Source organism: Adiantum capillus-veneris, chromosome 24, assembly GCF_014529385.1.
Source record: "Adiantum capillus-veneris isolate H3 chromosome 24, ASM1452938v2, whole genome shotgun sequence".
Classification (NCBI taxonomy): domain Eukaryota; kingdom Viridiplantae; phylum Streptophyta; class Polypodiopsida; order Polypodiales; family Pteridaceae; genus Adiantum; species Adiantum capillus-veneris.
Window position 1 is genome coordinate 19,531,634 of NC_140954.1, and position 25,765 is coordinate 19,557,398.

General features: G+C 38.8%; 1 pseudogene across 1 annotated transcript in view; it reads left to right on the top strand.

The window, feature by feature from the left end:
- Positions 1-3,372, top strand: part of LOC147426041 (uncharacterized) — a 42,706-nt pseudogene extending 39,334 nt beyond the window's left edge. Inside the window, exon 3 of the transcript XR_015186263.1 lies at positions 1,863-3,372. The product of XR_015186263.1 is annotated as an uncharacterized LOC147426041 (transcript). The remainder of the gene's footprint in view (positions 1-1,862) is intronic.
- Positions 3,373-25,765: the final 22,393 nt, after the last annotated feature.

A 25,765-nucleotide genomic window follows, 5' to 3' on the forward strand; every position in this document is an offset into this window, starting at 1 on the left:
AATCTCTGGCCATATTCCCCCCTCGCTATCTCTCATTGGGCTCTCGCTGCAAAGGTATTGACTCATGGAGTTTCTCGTAGAGTCACGTTGACCTGCAGCCATTCACCGTACAATTCCACACACCCTCCCATCTTTCTTTATCCCTATTGTTGCCGACTAATCCAACTTAGAATTATATTGAAAAAAAAACATCGTAGGATGCGTTCCCACCCATGCCCTTCCCTCATAAGCAGTGATTACCCACGAAAAAGAAGCAATTTCCATCGTCCTCCTTGAGCCAAATGCCGGTAGAGAGGAATACAAGTTTGAACTAGCACCTGCTTTGGCTTGACATTGAGTCTTTTAGGAATTCAAGTTTGTTATTGAGAGGGAGAAGAGAGCAACAAAAAGTATTGAATGGGTAGTGCTTCATGAAAATTTCAACATTTTGGCATCTGTGAGTGATTGCTTACTCCATTTCCATAAGGTGAAAGCTAGTGGAAAAATTTTGAGACTAAAATTCACTAAATAGAACTCAATTGTGTATTATTTATAGATCACCAAGGGGCTTTTGGCTTGTGTTTGGTCAAAACGAGTTCAAAACAATTAAAAGTAAATGCTCTTTGCAAATTTCTTAATGAGAGTAGTCAAAATAAGCATTATTTTGAAGAGATAGTGGCCTATGATGCAAAATCGAGAATTGATTGGTATGGCCATTGTGCTTTGCATGGATGGGATTTATGCTTGAGCGTTGATTTTTTGTGCTTGGTTTGAACATAAACTTTTTTCATGCACTAATAAGTGATATTTTTGAAGGAGGAATGGCCAATAGCACAAAATTGGGTTTTTGATCACTTTGGGAGAGCTACATTTCATCTCATCATATTTTTTTTCTCTCTTTGCTATGTATGCCATTTGTGTTAGGTAAGAGCAAAGGTGTGGGCAACCATTATGTGCGATGATCGTGTGAGCACTTCTATGCATAGATGAACTTTAATTGCACCAATTTTTGCCTTATGCATTGGGTTAGAGATCACCTTGATTGAAACCTTCATTGCATTGAAAGACAAATTATTTTGGCATACATGTGAGATTTAGTTGAGATTCAATGCATTCATGCTTGGTCAAGAGTGTGAGTAAACAATTGAACTTGGCTTGTTGCATTTTAATGCTTGATTTGAATACAAATATCACTACATAGCACTAAAACATGGAACTTCTTTGAATAAACATGGGATAGCACTAAAATTTTGGGGTTGAAAATGAGCATGATTTTGGTACTTGATTTAAATGTAAATGCTTTAGCACTAACAATTGAGTTGTTTTTGAAGGGTTGTGGGCAAGCATGAACGTGCATTAATCCAAGGGGAGTCAACATTGCATCATAGTACAATATTTGGCTATTTAGAGCCAGTCCAAATCTTTTGACTAAAAGTTGTATACATGCTAGCTCATAGATTTGTCTAAAGGGAGAATGTTTTCATTTGAGCTAGGGTTTAGCCAACTTTTTTGGGAGCTTTAAATTGCAAAATTTGGCTTTCAAGAGCCACTCTATTCATCAAAGTTGCATTATTTCTAGCTCATAGCTTAACTTAACGTTTAAATTTTACTTCGAGCTAGCAATCAATCAGCTTTGAATCATACATGAGAGACTTTAACATTGCAAAATTTGCTCATTCTCTCTCATTTTTTATATATATGTATACAATTGCTATCCTAGAGAATTATGTGCATAACCAAATGCACTTTTTACCCTAGGGTTTCTTTTCTTTGGCATATTTGGGTATTTCACACCCTAGCTTTAGGTTTTCAATAATGTTTTGTGTGTGTTTTTCTTGGCTTTCAATAAATGGCTTTTATAGCTTGTGTTTGTTAACACTTAGCTTCAGGAAGCTTGGCTTGCAAATAAAAAGAACCAGGAGGCCTCCAAACAAGGGTGGATGCTTTGCTCAAAGATGCTCAAAAGAGCATGAATAGGTGAAATCCTTCCATGATACTGCTCTTTTTTTTATCTCTACATTCTCTATGCTTGGATTAAATGATTTTTCTTCTAATCTATGGTTCCTTTCATTTTAAGAACCTAGGCATACTAAAGTTTCAACACTTTGCTTTGTGAATATTAAACTCATTAAAAATTTGGTTTTATGTGTGATAATCATGGATAGTTGGCCTTGACCTTAGGTTAATGTAGGGTCATTGCTCATTAGTCCTAAACTCTTAGTGATTGACTTAATACTCCACTCATTTCTTACATGACCTATGGTCATGATTAGGCTTTTAGTCTCTTAGTCCAATTTTCTATAAGAAATCTCATAATGGAAGCAATAAAAGAAAGTGCTAAAAAATAAAACAATGAAGCAAAAAAGTGTCCAAGAAGAGTAGCAAAAATGCTATTAGACACATGAAAAGGAAATTTTTATGTTATGTTATGTCTATGTGAAACCTAGCACCTTATTGGCACTTGGTAGGCCAGGGGCACTAACTTGGATTGCTTGGTCAAGGCTCTTAACCGATGCCCTAGGCTGATAGGGGTTCGCCATCGCCTTGGTAGGCTAGTAGACTTTTGGAACGCCTCCTTGAGGGTTCAAGGAGCCGAGAGCCGTAGCTAGACTTTCCTTGGGGTGGTAGCCTTGTGATGTGTTTTACCTTCTTTGTGGCCATAGACATGATAGACTTGGATGCTTTATTAAGGATTGATCATATAGTTTTAAGGCTAGTAGGTTTATGACCTTGCATTAGGCTAGGGTCATAATTGATTGCTTGCGTTTCATGCATAAAATTAAAATTTCAAGTGGTTTAATCTTCATAATAGTTTAGGTGTTCTCTGCTTTATGTTGTTTAGTTTTTGGTTATGATTGACCCATCTTTTAAAAGCAAGAATTCACTTTGCATGATTGTTCTTTGTACTTCATGTTCTATTTTTATTTGTTTGCCTTTGATGCTCATTACTAATTTTATGTTTTGCAGCTCAACATTCCTCCATGGTCGTGCTTTCACCCATGTCTCCGTGCTTTGCTTCAGCGGCACATGAGGATATGTGCCAAATTAGGAGGGGGGGGAATGTTAACAGTGGCTAACACATGCTACACCAATTATGCACCAAGCTAGAGATGTGTTATGGATGTGCACAATATTTTCTATTCACATTGTATAAGGTCTTGGGCTCATTTGGGAGTTCCAAATTGTATATGTTAGAGGGCTCAACTTAATCCCATAGTAGAAAGGCTTGTGGTGCATGCCTTTATAAGAAGACCTTTTATGCAAAGAGGCTTCATTCTTGAGTAGTCATTCTTGAGATCTCTCTCTTGAGTGCTCTTGGATGGCTTAGCCTTATGCTTAGAAGCTAGTGCTAATCCTTTGTAATTAGAGAAGCACTTCTTGATTAATCTAATCTCTAATTTCTTCATTAATCGTAATTCTTCCATATTCAATTATGTCATGAAGTAGTTTCACCTTCTCATTACTCTAGATTTGAGTGTGTGGTGATGACTTCTTGCTTATTGACCACTCCTATCATTATATGAGTACTCAATTTGTGATATTTAACATCTCTAATTAGGTTGATTAAGTGGGTTCTTAATCTTATGATTAGAGTATGTGCCCTATTGTTTGCTCATGTGTGGATGGGTTTAATGAGATCGAAGCACCATTTACCCTTGTGTGTGTAGCTTTTGATTAAGTACCTTGATTGGCATGTGGTGATTGGAGGGGCCCAACGCCAATGCAATTAGTGTGTGCTTGTTAAATGAATGCTTTGAGATTCAAGTCTATGGCAAGTTGGACTTTGGTGGGCTTAATGTGTGTAGGTGATGCTTGATTGATGATTATGGTGAGATTAGAGTTAGTGATTCATGGCTAATCTATATGCATTGGAAGATCATTCTCTTGAATCCTCTCATTCAATACATCCAATGATGCTCATGCCTCCGAGCTCTAACCGGGTTTTCGATCCACAGATTGATAATTTTGTTGGTCTTGGGTTGTGATTAGGTGATGCTACAATGACCCCCACCATCCAACAACTTCCTCTTAGAGCAGGTACGTGGGGACTGTGGCCCTTTGGCTTCTTCACCTTTTGCCTCCTCATTCTTTATCCCAACTATAAGCCAAGCGTTCTAGTTTGGTGCAGACATGGGTTGCTTCCAACTTCATTGAGATGGGGAAGGCTGATTCTAATGCATGGTTGGGCATTATGTTTCTTGGTGGCCTCTTTGTTGAAAAATGAAAACGGTGGTGCTACAATCAAGGGTAGGATCTTCTATCTGTTGTGAATCATATCTAAAAATGTGGCAGCTGTTGTGTTCTTGGTGAACAACTCGGTGCATTTCTTTTCTTTAGACCTCATAGACTCCCCCTCTGTTAACTAGAGAGCTCCTAAGCTCCTATCACAATCTCCTTCATGATGTTCACTTCAATGGCTTTTGTCATAATGTCCAATGAAAATGGCTTTGGAAATTTTACTTGATAAATGGGGAGCTAAGTACATTGTTTATATACTTCATATAAAAGCCCCTTGTAAAGTAATAACTTATTTTTGACACTTTGCACAAATTGAGATTCTTATCTATAGACCCCCCTGAACCCTAGTCAAATGGTCATATGAGCTTATAGGAGTGCTCTATAGGTTTATGTTATGGTCCAATTCAAATTTGGTTCACTTTAGTACACGGTCCAACCACTATGGTCATTTTTACGTCTTTCTACCCCGAGAGTCCCCTGTTGACCTAGGTTTTTTTTGAACTGCCTAATTGACAACCCACAATAAAACAAGTTCATTAGTAAGTTAAGAACTCACCCCTCAAGTATCATGTGAAGTTGTGGACTGTGGAGTCCACTACAAGCTGTATACATTCATAGAAAGAGGGTAATTGAGGTTATTTTTGGCCTACCTAGTATATACATACCAGGAACCCATATAACATACCTCATGGCTAGTCCCATTAAGTTGTCATTTGGACTTTGTTTGCTCAATTTTTGGAAATTTACAAATATCAAGCATTATGGGCCAAATATAAGCTTTTCGTTCCAATCGTCATGATTGAACAAGATTTGACATTCTAATATGTCGTATCTTCTTGATCATTAGTGTATCTCCCATTTCTCCATGTGAATTTTTCTGCTCTTTATTTTTTATTTTTGATCTATTTACTAGAAGAAAGTTACAAATCCATCCTAAAAAATAGAAATCCAAGCTAATAATTAACAAAACACACTTAAGTACCACACATGGCCATATTTTTTGGATTTCTCTGTTTTGATTGAGCTTTTGGCCACATAACACACAAAATAAGCAAAAACTTGGCTTTTCTAATGATATGTGCACTATATAAAGACACCTAGGGGTTTTTATAATGCATTTTACCCATTCTCTTAATTGAGTAGGACATATAAAGTTGATTTCACTGAATAACCACACATTAATATGTAAACAATTGACTTCAAAAATTACTCTTTTAATAGCAGTTTTCATGTAGTTGAGTGCGCATTTAGAATGTCCTACCCTCTCTGAATTGGATCCTCCAAGATGATAGTGTATGGCCCGTGTAGTATTGTGCATGCGCATGGTGAAAAGTTCATATCTATGCATAGCTCAAATTGGCTCTACCATGCTACTGATGTCAATGTAGTTTAATACACTCCTTAAGTGGATTTCTCAAGAGTTTTTTATGGCGAGGTTTCTTGCGAGTTGTTCTCTTGAATAGAATATTCTGGAGGAGTTGAGCACATTCTTTGATAGTCAGCTTTGAATAGTCATCGTGGTCGTATCAATGATCACTTGCTTGAGAAATTGGTTTTTGTTGTTGAATTTGCTGCAATCAATTCTTTGATATGCACTTCTATGTTGCCTTGGCTACTGGTGTTATGAGTGTTGGTCGATTCTTGGGCGTCCAGATCCATTTTGTTGCACGTGGTTTTATTCTTTGCTTGTTCTTCTTTGTAAGTTCAATCTTGGATTTGTATGTATCCTGTTTCTATGTGGAATGAAGTTCTTTAGGCACCCAAATCTACTTAGGGTTTGCTTGCAATTGAGCTTTTGGCACCCAATATTGTCTAGTTCCTTGCATGCATATCCTATGAGGATATATTCTGGGGCGATCATTATATTATGGAGTCCCTTGTGCTGTTGTTGGAGTGTGTTGACATGGTTCTGTCAACTTAGAAATTCGTAGCTTGGCTTCTCGCTCTTCTTTGATGATAATATGCAAATGGTACTTGCAACGGGCTTGCAACTGTATGCCTTTGAGTGTAAGTTTCAAGACTTGTGGATCCAAATCTTGAACGTCCTTGTAGGTTCTCATTCAGGGAATTCCTAATACCATGTCTTCATTCATATGCTCATTTGGTATGCAAATAAAGTTGTGTAGGCAAGAAAATCCATTCACTAGAAGATTGACGTTAATCATACCGAAAGTTGGAGTGAATTTCTTATGATAAGGCTTGACTTTGGCACAACAATGTTCCAAGGGTTTTATGGTTTACTTTTTGTAGGTGGAAAAGCTGACCACATTGATACACACACAGTATCTCTCTCTCTCTCTCTCTCTCTCTCTCTCTCTCTCTCTCTCTCTCTCTCTAGTGAATCCGTTTTTGACCTAGTAGACAATATTTCACTCTTTTGATAATAACTTCTTCATCAAACTCCAATTTGGGTGATTTATAGCCTTAATTGAAGAGCACAACGCCCTCTACACATTGATGTAAGAACAAAAAAATTTAGAGTTAAGGAAGGCAATTTTGTTGCAGAATTTTCAAAGTGAACAGGTTCGGGGAAGTTGACTCTCATCTCTTATTTTACATACAATGTCTTTTAGCACTCACAAGGGTTCTTCTTCTTCAACAAGTTCCACAACCATTGTACAAAATGCTCCAAAATATCCCAAGTGTGAAGATAGCAACACAACCACTCAACCAACGATATCAAAAACCATGATCACGACATACTTGGTATTGTTGAAAGAGGTCGTAAACAAACAAGGTGAAGACTTACGTGCACTTACACTGGAGAATGGCATGCTAAGGGTTCTTGTGGTTGAGAATGAGAATCTCAAAAGGACACTTGAGATGATTTAAAAACAATGATGAAATACTTCCCTCGCATTTTTAGGCATGACTTAGATCTACACACTTTCCTCTCCCAGTTAGTCTGGACTCTCCATTGCGACTCTCATCACCACAATTTTGGACCATCTAGAGTCACTCATCAGACGCACACATACTACATTACATGTAACTTTGGTCCCATAGGTCATATTTGACCTTCGAGGATAATAACAAAATCTCTCTCTCTCTCTCTCTCTCTCTCTCTCTCTCTCTCTCTCTCTCTCTCTCGGCACATATACACACTCAACGAGCACCACAAGCACAAGAGAGCAACATAAAAGAAAGGTGGGAAGGGAAAATGACACCAAGAATTGGAAAGGATGGCTTGATCTTGTTCAAAAAAACTTGTGAAGTCCTCTTTCTAAAAAAAATGAGCTTCTACTTCTCCAAGCACAAGGAAAAGCCCCCCAAAATGCCTCCACAAACCTATTTACAAAAGAGATTAATGTTTTACATTTTTTGTATTTTTTATAACCATCCACCCATCCGACTCTTTTTAGTATCCTTTGCATGTAAATGTACGGGCACCACACTCAAAGAGCGAGCCATTTTCTTGGAGCTCCTCTCTCTCATATGATCTTGCACTTTGCAACTCACTCAATGAGTGTGTGTGTGTGTGTGTGTGTGTGTGTGTGTGTGTGTGTGTGTGTGTGTGTGTGGAAGAGTATACCCCCCAATCTAGCCCCCGCATTGCTTTGTTCAACCCCCTCTTCTAGCACTAGCTTGCACTTGATTGGACCTCCTCAATCTTGGCCAATCACATGCTTAGTGCATATCAAGCAACAAGGGTAGCATTAGGACAAGTGTCCTTCTTACCCCTTTGAGTGAGAGGACTTGATTAATGAAAAAACAATTAACTATATTATCATTGGACCCCTTGGGATGCCAACCAATAGGCTTTAGGCACACTATGAGGGCAACATGAAGAGGATCTTGACATGTGTCCTTGTTGCCTCCTTGGTCTAGGCTTGCCTTGTGTGAGGGTATGTGTGTTCTTTATCATGCCCCTACTTGTAGGGATATCCCCCTCCTTGTAGGGGCCTTTTTGACACCTCAAGTCCCTCAACCTTGGGCCCGGTTCCCACCACAAGCTCGGCCCTTTAGTCCCTCAAGCTTGGGCCGGGTTCCCACCTCAAGTACAACCCTAGCATCCCAAGCACGACAACCACCTCAAGCATCTTAGTTATCAAGCACCTCAAGTACCTCAAGAACCTCAATTATCAAGCACAACAAGTGTTGGGTTTCCAAGCCCGTGGAAACTCAACTTATGGCATGCAAGCAAGCTCAGTTAAAAGTGAAGCTTTGCATGGTTAAAAGATTTATATTGTAAGGTGTTTACGAAAAGAGTTACATACAATAGCGTGAGTTTTTGAGTGTCAAATATCTCTCTCCCTCTCTGCTCTCGTTCTTTTGCTTTCTCTCTCGCCATGGCACCTTGCCATCATCCTCCCTAGCCTCCATTGCACCTAACAACAAGCACCTTAAGCTTGGGCCGGATTCCCACCTCAAGCACATCCCTAGCTTACCTAAGGTCCAAGGCTTTTCACACTAACTATTGGAGGTCTTTAATGAAACTAATCCTAAGGTCTTTTAAGCTCCTTTAGCATTGCTCTTTGATAGACCATCTCCCGTTTGGACCCATTACCTTTGATCCCCTGCTAAGATGCATCTAAAGCACATATTCATATTCTAACTCTTGTTCCCGTTTATTCTTCTCACATTAAGTGATCAGTTTAATATGAGAAAATCATTTGGGTGTATTTAGATATTAGTGTTTATGACATTACCTCTCCCTTGAAATCCTAGTCATCCTTGACTATGAGGTAGAAGAGATAAAGCCTTAGTCATTAGTTGATATTTCTTAGTGGGTAGAGGATCCCTTTTGACCCTAAGACATCATTCCAAGATGGATGACTAATCCCTTTGGTGCTTGGAGACATAGTTGCCGCAAGCATGTTTGATCTTTAGTCCATTTCATTCTCCCAAAGAAGAGTGACAAAGACTACTTGGTGTTTTGAGAGACGTCGTCATCACAAACATGATTCTAAGCATGTAAACTATTTAAATTTGTGCACAATGAAAAGAGAATTAGTCTTATAAGACAAAATTTGGTCATTTAGAAGAAGTATGTACATTTTCTTACTCTAATGTAGCATTCTAAGCATTGACAAGGTTCATACTATCCTTAAGCTGTCTTCCTTGGATCCATCCAGCATCTTCAAAAGGATAATTTTTGAACTTAAGAAGATACCCTCGAATAATCTTACCATATGTAGTACCTTGTCTTCATGCCGAAGGATAGCTTTGGGTTGTAGCACCTCTTCTTGGTCTTTGATTTTGGGAGGGTCTTCAATAATTGGTTCACTTGGTGGCTCTCCTTTGTAGGGCTTAAGTAGGTTCACATGAAAAGCATTGTGTATGAGCCAATGTTGGGCAACTTGAGTTGAGAAGCCATCTCATTGATTGGCTTCAAGATTTCAAAATGACCATAGTATCTTTTTGCTAGTTTAGCATAATACTTTTGATGCCGGCCTGTAGGATTTTTTCCTGTCATTTGCCTCAATCGAGCCTTGGGAAACTTAAGTAAGACCCAATCAATTTCTTTAAATGTTAAGGTCCTTTTGTGCTTGTCAGTAGCATCTTTTTTACTTTGTTGAGAGATGGATATAGCCTCCTTAATCTTTTGGAAACATTCTTATAGGTCACGGCTATGCTCATCGGCAGCTAAGATCTTCCCATGTACTTTAAGTAGCAAGGGACTTTTAGGTCTTCCCTCTATGATTTCAAAAGGTTCTTTTCTCATAGAAGTATGGACAATATTATTGTACGCATACTCTACAAGGGGTAAGTACTTTTCCCATTGTGAGCGTTGATCTACTTCTATAATATTGTATGCGTACAATATTATTGTGCGCATACTCTACAAGGGGTAAGTACTTTTCCCATTGTGAGCGTTGATCTACTTCTATAACATAAGTCTTTAGTAGATCGAGTATCATAAGATTGGCTATCTCACTTTGGCCATCCATTTGTGGGTGATAGGCCAAAGAGAATTTCAATCTTGTACCTAGATTCTCAAAGAGACCTTTCCAAAAATTAATGGTCATTCTAGGATCTCTATTTGACATGATGGATGTTGGAAATCCTTGATGTTTGAAAATATGCGATATGAAGAGAGTTGCCATTTGGTGTGCCTTAATAGTCTTTTTGACAGGAATATAGTGTGCTTGCTTGCTAAACCTATCAACTATTGTCCATATTCCCATATTCCCATGGATAGACTTGGGTAATCCAAAGATAAAATCCATGGATATACTCTCCCATGGTGAATCAGGAATTGGCAATGGTGTTGGAATACTCCAGGTGGCTTCCCTCTATCATATTTAGTCTTTTGGCACACCACACATTTTGAAACATACTCTTGTATGTCCACTTTCATGGTAGGCCATTAGAAGTACGTCTCTACTCCTCAAAGAGTAGATTGAATGCCTTTATGCCCCGCATAGGGAGAAGCATGGGATCCATACATGAATTTCTCACGAAGAGAGTGGGTAACACATAGTCTATTTCTGTGGAGAAGATAACCATCCTGCAAGGTGAATGGTTCTCACTTCATCCTCACCTATGTGGCACTTGGCGGGGTTGAGTTGACCTCCCATGTCATAGATATTATTCAATCCTTCTTCTACCCTCAGTGGATGCAATGATTTTCAGATATAAATGCAAAAATCATCAATGAACACCCTAATTGACTTTCCAAAGAATGCTTGAAACACCATGTTCATGAAGTGTTAAAAGGTTGCAGGAGCATTGTTAGGCAAAATGGCATGACTTTGAAATCATAAAAACCCCAAGGAGTGATGAAGGTTGTGTTTAACTGATCCTCTAATGTGATACTTATTTGAAAGTAACTTGAGTAGCCATCACACACAGTGCACTTCTTGTGGCAGCTACCTCATTTAGTATCTCATTCTGAAATGGGAGGGGAAAGTGATCTCTTTTTGTTGCCTCATTCAGTGGACGATAATCCACACACACCCTCCACTTTCCATTCTTCTTGGGAGTGAAAACAATGGGAGAGGCCCACTTTGAGTTCTCCATTGGATAAATGAAACCTGCTGCTAGAGAGAGAGAGAGAGAGAGAGAGAGAGAGAGAGAGAGAGAGAGAGAGAGAGAGAGAGAGAGAGAGAGAGAGAGAGAGAGAGAGAGCACATCGGCTCTCCTCTAGCATCCGGTGAGGTCTTAAAATTCCTTCTTCAAATTGTGTGAGTTGAAAAAGTTGAAAACAGATGCAAAATTGGGCACCTAGCTATTAATTGCGATTATTATCTTGGTCTTGAAAATAGCAAAATTTTCATCATTTGACAACATCACATGTTAGAACACAGGTTCAAGTTGAAGCTAATTTTCATATTTCTTATTGCAATGGGATGTTAGTAAAGCTTGATAAGTGCTAGTACCATTCATGGATGGTTAGCATTGTGCACTATCTTGATTGTGATGATATACTCTAGTTTTAATTCTAGGGAAAAAACAAGTGAGCACCTTGTGAACCATGAGTCAATGAGTCCATAGAAAACTATCCATGATGTGTCAATGAATCATGATGGACCTAAATGGCTCATATTTTATAGTATTTTCCATGGTTAGGTTCAAGGAGGACTTTGTAGGGATGATCCTAGTCATGGGATTGCCCTCTTACCTAAATGGCTCATATTTTAGAGTATTTTCCATGGATAGGTTCAAGGAGGAGTTTGTAGGGATAATCCTAGTCATGGGATTGCCCTCTTACCTCCTTGCATGAGGTATACATGCTTTGCATGACATACATGCCTCTTACCTCCTTCCATGAGGCATAGATGCCTCTTACCAAAATTTCTTTGGAGTTAAAGCAAGCAAGGTATTTGAATATGGCTACAAAAAATGAATCGATTTGCAAAGATCACTCAAATTCAGCAAGAGAAGATATCATTGATGGTGGAGTTTTCTCACGTTCAAGTTGAAACTAATTTTCATATTTCTTATTGCAATGGGATGTTAGTAATGTTGGATAAGTGCTAGTACCATTCATGGATGGTTAGCATTGTGCACTATCTTGATTGTGATGATATACTCTGGTCTTAATTCTAGGGGAAAGACAAGTGATCACCTTGTGAACCATGAGTCAATGAATCCATAGAAAAATAGCCATGATGTGTCAATGAATCATGATGGACCTAAATGTGGCATGTTGAGAAGGAAGCATGCATTTGCCAACAAATTGGTTGACATAAAGCCCCATTCCATGTGTAGAGCACTCCCCAACAATCAAATTCAAAGGGTTGCTTTCCTATACCTTGTTCGGTGTTGGGAGTGTAAGTGCATAGACAACACTATAATGCCACAAGATTTTTGCAGAGTTTTGGCTTCCAAACGACTCGTATGAACTCTCAAAAATATAGATTTTTCTTTTAATTTTTTAAAGTTATGTAGCCTAGCAGTCTAAGTGGAAAATTTTGGAATTTAACTCACCACTCGCCAAATTCACGTACGTTGTGCACAATCAAGCATGAGACTCAAAAGGTAGCATTAAAAATTTGAGTCATTCGGAACATACAAGAGAAACACTAGGAAGCTAGGTACCTTTGGGTGCAGTCCACTTCAAGTCTATTCCTCGGCTTGTCGATTGGGCACGAGAGTCTTCTCCCCAAGTGTGTCCACTGTGTGCTCTAGACAATTGAAAAATAATCAAGGATGAAAATACCATCGTCCTTGTTCTCTTGATCCTACACCCCCCCCCCCCAACGTGGGGACCTCTTAGCTAGTATCAGAGCTCTTCATATGGGGTGATCCTAAGAGCTTTTGACTTAGGTCGTACACATAATGCATGTTGATTTGAAAATAAATTATTGAAATTACATAGCTTGAAGTAGAGCTTGAATGAGTGGTTTCCCATTTTAAAGAAAATTTTAGAACCTGAAAGACTTCTTGTATGCATGATTCAACCCTACTTTACTTAATTGTGGACCAAAAAGATGAAGTAACGAACATAGTCTTGAGAAGTAATACAACTAAATTATCAGAATAACAACTTTAAGATAATTGTATAAAGGTCACACAAGATCTAAGTTAAGTGCTTGAGAACTTCATGAACATCTTGATGATTCTTTTAATCCCAACCAAAAAGATATCTCATGGAAGCACATTGGTGGGAACTATACTTGAAATGATATTCATGGCATTCTTAATGTAAGAATCCTGCTTGAAATCTTATATTTGGAAGGCAAGTTCATAGACAAGTTCATAATTACTTGATTCTGTGTAGATATTCTTGGAAATTTAAGCTATATCTATAAAATCATTTTATTTTCACAGTTAAATTGCTAAAATGCCTTTGAGAAGCACTAATGGATCCTCTACACCTTTCAAAAGTCCCAACCTGGTAACTTTAGTGGGGAAGACAAAGATGTTGGCAAAGTACTTGAAGATTAGATGGAGAAGATCGATGACTATTTTGATCATGCCTAGTCTTAATTGAGCACAAGGCTACTATAGCTAGGTTCAAACTAGAAAAGATGTCCAAAAGATGATGGAAAGATCATTTGCCAAGAGAATCATATTGCTCCAGCTAATATAATTTGGGCATATATCAACAACTCTCAGGTCTGTAAAAAACTATCAAAACAAGACTTATCATCCTAATAGGATGAATGAGTTCTTGGTGGATACTAATCAAGAGACGATGGACCTTGAGGCATACTATCAACACTTTCTTACCCTGGTTAGGTATGCTCCTAGAGGCATAACTCAAGAAGTGAAGGTTGTAGGTTTGTATCTGGATTACATTCTCCTTTGAAGGAGAAAATTCAAGAATTATGTCTTACTATATTTATTGATGTAATGGAAGCTGGTAAGCCCACTGAAAATGAAGTGAATGCTCAACCTAAGCATAAAACCGATTTCAACCCTAACAAGGAATCTAAGAAGGTTAGGATTGAACGAGAAATCTCAATAACATGTATGGATCTTAATGACATCTTTTGGAGAGAGAAAACCAGGAAGGAAAGGCTATGCTACATTTGCATGGACCCAAATCATTGAAGGAGTAAATGTCCTTTGCTCCCTAAGATTCTTCATTCAAGAAGCAAATTTTCTAGTTACTTTAGTTCTTATTCTAATTTGGATACCTGACAACAAGGTAAGTTTAATCCTCAACAATGACCAAATTAACAAGCTCAAAGGAACTTTCATCTAGGAAATCCTCCTTTTAAGAGAAATGCCTTACCACCCAGACCAAATCCTTCTCCTAATGTCAGACACACTGATGCACCAGTAAAACAGGTACAAGCAACAATCAAAGAACAGTAAGATCAACTATCTGATCACTCCTATATCTTAGTTGTATATCCCAACTAAAGTTGGAATCTAAAGCACATTTCAAGAATACTCATCTCATTAAAATACTGCACTTAGGCAAAGTCTCAAAACCATTTTCAGTAAGCAGTTTCACTTGAAGAGCATTATGATGCATTTGTAAGCATTTATGAGCTTAGACTAAAAGCTCAAAATCTTTGAGTTTATTGAATGAGCTCTAAGAATCAGATAGAAGAATTTGTTTGAGCAGAAGATTGAACTCTCCCAAGAAAGAGTTTTACAGTTGTTTAGCAGATAGATAATATACGCTTACATCCCATTAAAGAACTTGCAAAGCTACCGATATATCATTGTGCCCAAACATAATTTCTACACAAATGTCCTTTTATCATCAATCTACAAGAAAACTCTGCATGGGCTGAAACATTCGTTCCTAAACTCTTCATGTAAGTAATGTCCACAAACTCTATACCACCTTGGTCAATAAACTCTAGACCATTGCTATGGAATGTGAATAGAATAATGATTTGGTATTATAAATCAACCTTCACACATTTTTTTTGTTTTGAGCAATTATTATTCGATGTTTTTTATATTTTTAATGGATGAGTATATGAGATGATACTTTTTATTGCATATAATTAAAGTTTGAGATACTGAGATTAGAATAATCCCAAAATGTATTTTAGGGGCTCAATGATTGGAAGTGACTGACTTTGATTTTTTGCCCTCTTTCGCTTGTCGGAAAGGTAAGATAAGTGTGTGCAAGAGGTTACTAAGCAAGTTCTTCACTCCCAGAACCTCATTTGTAGTAGTGACAACGCCATGCTAGTCAAAGGCATCCATAGAGCCCTTAAAGTTGGTCATACGAGAGGGTGGTTGCTATCATGGGGGGCCCAATGGAGGAGCAATTGTTTGGACTATTTTGATTTCCCTACTCACATGCATACCATCTACTATGCTTTCCCCACATTGATGAATAATACAATGCATATGTCAAAGAAGACCTTGGTTAGATTATTTCGGAGGTAGCAAACAAAATAATTATGTTATAGAAAGGCAAATCTACATGGTTGCAAGTATTCAAAGGTATGTTTCCTTATTTTTGGCTTGGCAAGAGACTAGTGTTAACATGTATAAATTTTTTAAAGCTCTTCATGAAATTTAAACTCTTGCTGTTTTTGTTGGTGTAGCATAGTTGAGTCCTTCTCAAGTATGAACCCACACAATGACAATTTAAATACACCTTTCGGAGACTAGCATTACACTGGGAATTATTTGAGATAGCTTGTTCTTTGGCTTTCTTTGTGGTTTTATTTTTGATTTGTAATGTCAATTCTATTGTTGCAAAATTTGCATGTGGCTATGAAATTCTTGTAGCGAGCTCTTTGCATAAGCTTGAGGTTGATAAAGTAGGAGTGCCTTGCCAAGAATCTATTTTCTTCCTCAAAGAAAGAGTTGCCAAGATTCATATCAAATATGTGGCCAAACAAAGTTAAGCAAGTATAGATGATCTATATATCTTTCTTTGGTGTGATTAATTCAAGTTTGTGGTGTATTTATGGGGTGAAAATGAGTCAACATTCTTTTTTGGAAAAAAAGAATATAGCTCATTTAGTGACAAAACAAAACTCAACTCACAATCACGCACGAATATTTTTACAAATTGTATGTATCTTGGCCACTGAGGGCCAAATTGAGGAACAATCACACCTAGGGTGTATCTTAGGGTGCTAGATGACTATAGGAACAACTAAAGTTTCATAGCATCCTAGACACATAAGCTCATGTAGTTCACTCATGAAAAAAACAAGTGATGTGTACTTCACATGAAAGAGATAGTTACTTTGGTAGAAATGATCTTGGAGAACAAGGCACAAGTAGATACTACGATATCACCACACAAAAATGTACTTAGGACTTTTCGATAACCAATTGACATTCAATATTCACAAGTATTATTTAGGTTTTTTGTGTCCTCTTTTATGGAGCCTAGGCTAGAGATCATGTATCCATGCATATTAGAGATTTGATCCTCTCGTGCATAAGTAAGGTGGTTATATGATATCATGTGGCATTTGTGTCTTGCTCCCACATTCATTTGCACAATTGCTTCCATACATTAGACATGTCAACTACAACCTCAATAGATATTTATGTTTGAAGAGTTCTTGCTATGCTACAGGTCCGATGCAGCACCCCCAAACATTTGTTGTTGATGTTGGGGATTAGATCCTAGGCAAGCATATGTATTTGCTTGACCTTGTTTGCATACTCCTCTTAATTCATACCAAGAGTATATACATAGCTTTCTTTTTTGGGAAACATGGGAGTTGGACTTTTGGGCTTTTGAGGTAGCTTACCTTTCTATTCTTTTTTTTATGCCCCATGACCTATTGGTAGACCTGTTGACCTTGCCTGTCCTTGGCACCTCAATTTGGCTCTTTGGAGTTCTATGATCTACCAGTTGATTCCCTTTATATTCTTTTCTTGTGCCCTAGGACTTGTTGGTTGCCTTGCTAGCCTCCCTTGTCTGCTGGCATTTCAATACTAATCATCAAAATTCTTTGATGAACCATCAGTGGATTTCCCTGCTTTGTCGGAACAGTGAGATGAACTATCATTTGATTCCCTTTGTTCTTTGGAGTCCTCTAATGAAACTGTATTTGGTTCCCTTAGTTTTTTGGAACCCTCGGATTCTTACAACATTATTGACTCTTTGGGGCTAACTCTCTAGGTACTCTTTTAACTCTCATAATTGGATATTCTCTTAGGCCTCTCATACGACATTGTGGTCTATAGTTATTATCTAGTCTCTCTTTGCCTATAATGGTTGCAAGTGCTTCAAACTTCTTAAAAATCTCAGCAATCCTGAACATTTGTGACACGTTTCCAAGTAATAGTACATATCCTTTAGGCCTAGCCTTATCCTAAGTTGAGGTAGTCTGAGGTTGGCAAACCAATCCCTTTGATTATCATTGATGTAAATAAAGAATTGGTGGAAGGTCTCTTGATGACAAGTAAGGTTATTATAGTCAACACTCTTCCAACAAGTCATGCTTCTTGACATTGCGAAGGCTTTGGTCCCAATCTATAGATTAAGAGTTCCCTCCCATCTCTTGATAGATGTGTTCCCATATTGTTTAACACTATGGCCAAAACCTTTTTCCCCTTGCTAAAGCATTTAACGTCACCTTAGGAGCCATTTGTTAAAACATTCAAAGAAGTTATTAATACATGTATATGACACTTCAGTCACTTTATTGTAATCCAATACCACATAAATCCACACAAAATGACAATTTAAACAAGTTTCACTAGCCACTATCACTCATAAATGCATCGTGAATACAATATTCTTTCTCAAATAGCATGCATGAATGCGTACATGATGCATGACTAACCCGACTAGTACCATGTTTTAGGCTATCCACCTAACCTTTGGCTCTAATACTAGGTGAGAGATACCCCTCCAATCTATGCAAAAAATATACAATCTACACTTCTATATAGTTTCAATATACATCGGAGTTACGGAAGCGTTTTCATAGGGGAGGAGTTTTCAACACTTGACCTAGCATGGAGTTTAAGCCATAAGCAAGAATGCATGCAGAGGCACCTAATGGCTAGTGGAGGACAAGTGCTACCTCTGAATGTGTAATATGCATGAAAAAATACTCAAGAAAATAACAATGTGGAGGTTGAATAGAAGTGTACACTGCATTGCAAAAATAGAGAGAGAGAGAGAGAGAGAGAGAGAGAGAGAGAGAGAGAGAGTAGTGAAGGGTGAAGTAGAGTGCATAGAGACACAAGAGAATGACAAAAGATAATCTTTAAATGCCCCATCTAAATGAGACAAGCAACCATGTATTAGTACAATAACAAAATCTAAGTACATCATAACATCAAAATAAAAAATGACTAGTAGAGCACCGGACCCTGTGTAGGGATCAACCGGTCCACCCATTTACTTCCGCTCTACTATGGACATAGAGAATTTCACTTGGCAAGGAGTGAGCCAGAACATATCTAATCTACCTAAGCCATAGACATAGGCTGAGGCTACTATGCCTCCGTCCATGAACCCGAGCTTTGAAAGGATCCCAAATACCAACAGGTGGTAGGGTATCAACACCAACCATACCAGTTTAGGAGCCATACCTCTTTGATACCCAACATTTTGTGTCGACCAAATCCAAGGCAAGATATTCAGTGTGTTAGCCATGTAATCTAATAATATAGATGGGCCTAACAAAAAAGAAGATCTAGGTAACAGCCTCGATCCAGCAATGCCCTAGGTCATCGACCCTTTTGTCTAAGGCTAAGCGATGTAGGTGATCCTAGTCTTGTAGTGGATATGGATATCCTATTTAGCTAAATCAAAATCCACTTAGCTAAATCAAAATCTTGATTAAATAAAAAAACACAGTAGAGAGAGAAAGAGATGATGGATATGGAGTTTAGAGCTTCTTACCGTGCTTTAGGAGTGATTACGGGTTAAAGGCTTCTTGCTTTGTTGCAAGAGAGACGTGTGAATTTTTTTCTTGAAGATGTAATTTCAGGTATGGTTTTGTTGGTAAATCACTACTAAATAGGAGAGTTGGATGTAGATGAAGCTTGTGAGTTCTTTGCTTTTTTGGGCATCAAATTGGCTCTTACTACAACGTACAATCAGGAAATTAGTGGGAAAAGTGAAAGAGGGCATCCACCTATTGTCAAGGATTTAGCAAAGGCATGTTGAGGGGATATTGGTGATTGGCATAAGCTTCTACCTTTTTCTTTATGGGTTGATCACTCTATGCATAGTTTTGTTACAGGTTTTATGCCATTTGAATTAATGCATGGATATAAACCCATTATGCCTATAGAGGAGATGGTGAATGTCTTGGAGTATAATTCCATGGGAAGTAGGTATTTCTACAGAAGATTTACTTGCTTTACATATTCACAAAATTGAGAGGCATCAAGAAGATATCAAGCACGCCAAAGCAAATCTCAAGGAGGCACGATTGAAGAATAAAGCAGCATTTGATGAGAAGCATAGCCTATGGCCTTATGCTATCAAATATGGTGATTGGGTACTTATGACAAGAGTGTGGAAAACCAATACTCTTTTATGAAAAATATGGTCAAACATTGGTTTGGACTGTATGTTGTACTTCATGCTTATGACAATGCAACATATAAATTATGTGAGATTCATGGCACTGAGCTTAGAGTGCCTATTGTAGAGAAAAGAATTAAATTGTTCAAGAAACAAGAGGGTAAGGTCAATTTTGAGGATCAAATCTTAGATCATCTACCCAGGGATGATCAAATCTTAGATCATCTACCAAGGGATGGTGATGATTTGTATGCATCAGACGATCTGTCTGGTGAAGCTTTTGATAATGCAAATTAATAAAGAAGATGGTTGGCACATTCCAAAGGATGTGCACGTTCAAAGGGGTGGATGTCATGACCACAAGGGGAAAGTCAAATAGGACACAGGTTTTTTGACTGTATCACCACCCTGAGAAAATTTAATGGCATCTGCTATCAACTTGGTTATAGGCTATTAGGTGAAAAATGATCTGATTATTGATGTTTTGATTGATTTGCATGCTGATGTTGTAGATGGAAAAATTTTGATCAATATGGATGCCAATTATTGAACCAGATTCGTGGCATTGAAGAAGACTTTGGTGTTTAGAAATGCTCTAATTGATATTCACACCAAAAACGGTGCACTTTATAGAGAAACAAGTGCTTGCGGAAATATGTAATTTATGGGCATGGAAATGGTGTGGTACTCTGCAATGCTTTAGTTGAAATATATGCCTAATGTGGTGATTGGAAATGCTTCTATTAATACATATACCAATTTTTTTGCTTGGCAATGCTTCAAAAGGTATGTATGCCAAATGTTATGTCTGGCAATGCCTTGATTGATATGTATACCAAATGTTTTGCTTGGCGATGATTCAACAGATATGTATGCCAAATGTAGTGCAATTGTCAAAGATAAGTTGTGTTCAACATTGCCTTGGCAGATATCTAGGTCAAAAATCTCATGTTGAGATCGCTAGCTAGGGATTTCTATTAAAGCATGTCAAGCTTGGAAATGCTTTGATTGACAGATACACTAAATGCGGCATCTTCAAAGCACAAAAGTTATCGATGAGCTTCTAGTCTGAGATGTTGTCTCTTGGAGTACATTAATTGCAAGATATGCGCAAGAAGAGCATGGTCCAAAAGCTTTAGCGTGCCTTTAGCAGATGCAGAATGAGGTCCTCTCTCAAAATGTTATGACTTGTGCTTGCACCTTGAAGGCAAACGGCCTTGCAATGGCTGCCCAAAATCCCAAGAGTTGGATGCCCAAGGTAGCATAAACAATGAAGGGATTTTAGTATGAAGGGAGGAAAAACAAGGAGGGCATGGAGTGTCGGCAGCGAGCATACAATGTTTGGGGGGGGGGGGGTTGGGAGCTTGTGGCAGGCAGTAGGGAGCTTTAACAAGCCCACCCATGAAGCAAAAGATGGAAGGCAGGCCAGGGCACTTCAAATTGGCTCTACAACCACCGGTTTTGGTGCACCCTCACCTACCCACCTGCCACATCAATCAAGGTGCCGTGAGATTGATTGTTGGGGGGACATTGAAGGGGATTTTTAATAAATAAAAAGGGCGTATTGTGAAGGAGGCCAATGTGGTGAAGGATATGAAGTGGGGGTGGGGAGGGGGGATCTTGATTACTCTCTCTCTCTCTCTCTCTCTCTCTCTCTCTCTCTCTCTCTCTCGCTTGACTTAAGGATAAAAATCTCGGCTTTTAGATCTCTCTTTCTCTCTACCATGACACAGAAGAAAGCTATGGGAATTGGGGGAGATCAATCTTGTAGTCTCTTTCTCTCCTAATGACATTGAAGGAAAGGAACAAATCAAGGGAGCTCGACTCGACCTTGGTGTGAAGGGAGAGAAGCAAACAATGCAAAGGAGATAAAGATTTCTCTCTCCAACTCACCCGCTCCCATTTAGGGGCAGATAAGAAGAACAAGAAGGAGCTCTCCCTCTCAAGTTTGCTTACTCTTGGCCTTGTCAAGAGAGGAGAAACCAAATAAATTGCAATCAGGCTCTCGACCTAGGGAAATGAGTAGTAGCTTTTAAGCTTTAATAGTAAGCATACTCAAGGTGGATAAGCTTTCAAGTGTACCCAGGGTTAATTTTTGCTCTCTTGGGAATATTCTTGGGAGGATTGAGCTCTCACAAGCTTGAGAATTTCTCTAATAGTGCCGCTAACAACCAAGATTTATGAAGGAATCCCAATTTGGTTAATTGTTAGTAGCTCAAGGCATTCAAGGTGTCAATTAAGTAATTTATAGTGTCATTTGAGCTTTTTTCTTGGTGCCGTCCATCTTGTCTCTCTTGTTTCCCACAACAAGCAAGACGGTGCTAACATGGCTCACCTTACAAACCCATTAGCTATGACAACGAGGAGTAAACACGATCAATAGACCTCACATCACGAAATCCTTGAAAAACATACACATAATCGATATGCACAGAACTCCCATGGGAACCAAATGGGTGCAAAAACCTGTATCAAGCTACTTTAGACCCTATGAATGTAAGGGATCTGCAACTTGTAGACATTGTGAGTGTAAGAGAGCTGCATGTGTTTGTAGATACAAAGATCACAATCTCAAGAATACCACAATCCTATACATCATAGCCAAAAACACATATGGCAATCCAAAATTTCTCTAAACAATGCATAGAATTGCTACTAATGACAAGTTGTAACAATGCCTCCCACTATTGACAAGCTCTCTCCCTATCTTGCTCTCTAGAATGCCAGAGAGCGTGTTTGTGAGAATCCCAGAATTGATGTTGCCATCGTCGTCAATTTTGATGCAGGTGTCACTTCTCTACAGAAGAAGCACCTCACCGGATTCTAGAGGAGAGCCGATGTGCTCTCTCTCTCTCTCTCTCTCTCTCTCTCTCTCTCTCTCTCTCTCTCTCTCTCTCTCTCTCTCTCTCTCTCTCTCTCTCTCTCTCTCTCTCTCTCTCTCTCTCTCTATGTTGAAGTCAAGAAGAGGATGCCAAAGGTAAGACATGCAAGCCCGTCAATATAGAGACTGTGATGGATGTCAAAGGAATTAGATGTTAAAATTCTCCACTGATTCCACAATCCAAAAAGTGAGTTCCTTGATTCCAAGATCCAAAGTGGAATCTTCGTGTGTGTGTGTGTGAAAATGCACACCAGCCTCTCTTTCTTTGATGCTGATGAAGAGGCACCTAATCTCCCTCTTTGTCTTGCTATCGAATGTGCTTGTTCTCTTGTTGAGAGTGTGTGCGTGCCATGAGGGATCCAAGGAAGCCCTCTCTCTCTCTCTCTCTCTCTCACTCTCTCTCTCTCTCTCTCTCTCACACACACACACACACACACACACACACCTCTCCTTTGCTCTCTTCCAATGTCATGTGCATGTGTGTGTGTGTGTGTGTGTGTGTGTGTGTGTGTGTGTGTGTGTGTGTGTGTCTGTGTGCATTGGTATAGCTAAGTGTCAGACTTAGAAGTGGACATAATCCAAGCAAGGGCCGTATATAGGTGCATGCCAGAGTGCAATATCAAGTATGAGGGGCCAGTACAATCAAAGGTATCCAGAGTTGCATTTTTTTGGTGTTTCTTTTGGGTGAGAATTAATGCTATAGGACCAATAAATTTGGGTCCTAAAAGCTTCTAAAAGTGCACAGATGATGTTGCATAAGGTGGCCCTTAGAGTACTCTTCAAGTTAGTCTAACTTGTTAATTGGACGTCTAGTGCTCAAGATATTGCAGTTGGAAGGAAAAGGTGGTTTCAAAATCTATACCATATGAAGCAAGTGTAGAAATGGCTCAAATTGTATGTGTGATGCTAGGATTGAAATGTTCAATTTGTGGTGCATGTTGGTCTTTTTAGGAGTTTGCAATCGGAGTCCTAATGGTCAAATTATGAGCAAATAAAGATTTGTTGAGGGCCAACTCTGCATTTCTTGGATTGCCTTGAAAAGTATGCCATCAAGGTTTTTCTCAAGCTATCTAGAGTTTTTAGAGGTAGCATGTAGCATACAAAGCACATTGGAAGTTACAACATGCTGATCGAAGTTTTAAGCAATAAGATAGGTAAGTTACAGTGGTAATTGGAGATTGGATGGTTTTTTTCATTTTTTTGAAGCGACGGTTTACAACCTTAAAAAAATGAATCTGCAAAGGTGATGTGGGGTTTTAAAGTCAGCACCATGGAGCCTTGCTAAGATTTTACAGATGGATCATTGGGCAGTGGAGTTGAAAGTTATGGGTTTCCAAGCAGCAACAAAAAAAGGGTTTTATAAAGTTTGTATATGGTTTTTTCCCAACTATTGGGGTGCATAGCTTATAAATGCTAGGTGGCGGTGGAAAATACCACATCTAAGGCAAGAAGTAATTGTGGTAGGGTATTTAGCTATAAACGAGCGCCCCTTATGGGTATCAAAGGGGAGAGAGAGAGAGAGAGAGAGAGAGAGAGAGAGAGAGAGAGAGAGAGAGAGAGAGAGAGAGAGAGAGAGAGAGAGAGATTGATCTTGGGGGAGCCTAGCCATGGAGTCTCTCTCTCCCTCATCATGTGGGTGGCCTTGAGAGCTACGTAATGTTGTTCTAGAGGTCGACGACAATGTACGACAATGATTGTTAGTGTGTTGACTCATGGTAGTTGGGGCCATTTCACACATGGGCCAAAGGGCACCCACTTTGTTGGACGCAAACCCCACTCCACTAGCGATATCGCTAGAGCTAGGGGGGGGAATCATATGAAAGAGAGGAGTTCCAAGAAAATGGCTCGCTCTTCGAGTGTAGTGCCCATACATTTACAAGCAAAGGATACTAAAAAGATTCGGACAGGTGAATGGTTATAAAAAAATATTGTTAGCAGAAAGCTAACGCGGATAACATTTTTCGGAGCTTTTATTGTAAAAACACTTATTATTTTGATGAATCGGGAATTTTGTAACTCCTACTTTCCAGATAAACAGTGTAATTGATGAGCCGGGGCTACAATCTTCTAGATTGTATTAAACTATATTTAGTTAAAGCTCCTAGATTATTAGTTTTGACCACAAAAACCTTGGCTAAGGTATAAAAGCCAATTTTTTAAAGTATTTTGTAAGTTTTTGGATAATAGAGCACAGTGTGAGCTAACGATGCTCACTTCTCTCCTTCTCGTGCTTCCTACTCTCTTCTCGGTTGTCACATTGCAATGCCATTTGTTGCGTTGCAACTGCAGGTAAGAGCTCTACGCATTGACGTAAGCATTTCATGGTAATCTGTAGCTTTTGGTGTTGTCGACCCGTGGCCTAATTTCATCATAAGTAGGAATTTAAGCTTAAAAATCATAGGCGGCATATTGGGGCATCATTGCTAAGAATTTAGATGCATGGGTTGAAAACGACTAGCGTTTTTTGCACTTGACCTAAAGTGAGATTTGAGACCATAAGCATGTGTGTTTAGGTGTCATAAACATGTCCTAGAAGTTTTGTGACGTTTGGATGTTGTTTGATGCTGTAAGGGTTACGATTTGTTTGCCGGTTAGTGACTAGATTTTGGTGATTTCTATCATTTGAGTGTAGCTTGAGTTAGATGCGAGTTGTCTGTTGTTTTCCAAGAGATTGACAGCCTCTTGTAGCCTCTATGCACTAGTCGAGTCATCTTTGTCCCATGGATTGACAATTATATTTGTGGTTCTCGCTATGTCTGCAATAAGATAGAAATGAGGTTAAACATGCGTCCCACAAATACTAAAAATGTAACATTAACCTCTTTTGTAAATAGGTTTGTGGGGAGGCATTTTGCAGGGCTTTTCCTTGTGCTTGGAGAAGGAGAATCTTGTTTTTGTGAGAAAGACAACTGCACAAATTTTTTTGAACAAGATCAAGCCATCCTTTTCGATTCTTGGTGTCATTTTCCCCGGAGATCATCGTATACATGAGAGACATGACGATGATAATTAACACGGTGACCATGCTGGCAAATAACACAAAAGACCCGATGATGGAGATTGCAATAGACATGAGAGTGAGATAATGTTTGAAACACAAAGAGACCATGACAAAGAGAATATATATCAAGGGGATTGATTGTAGGGGTGGGTATCAAAGACTCTTAGAGAACTTGATGATTGCAGAATGGATATGCTGGAAGTGACGACTCTCACAAACATAGAGACCACAAAAGGAGTTTGACCATGCCACTAGGTTGAAAGAAGAGCAAGAACTTGGAAGCAATGTTGATAGTAGACAAATATTTGTTTGCAATGATGAGGATGATGAATGTAAGGACTAGAGC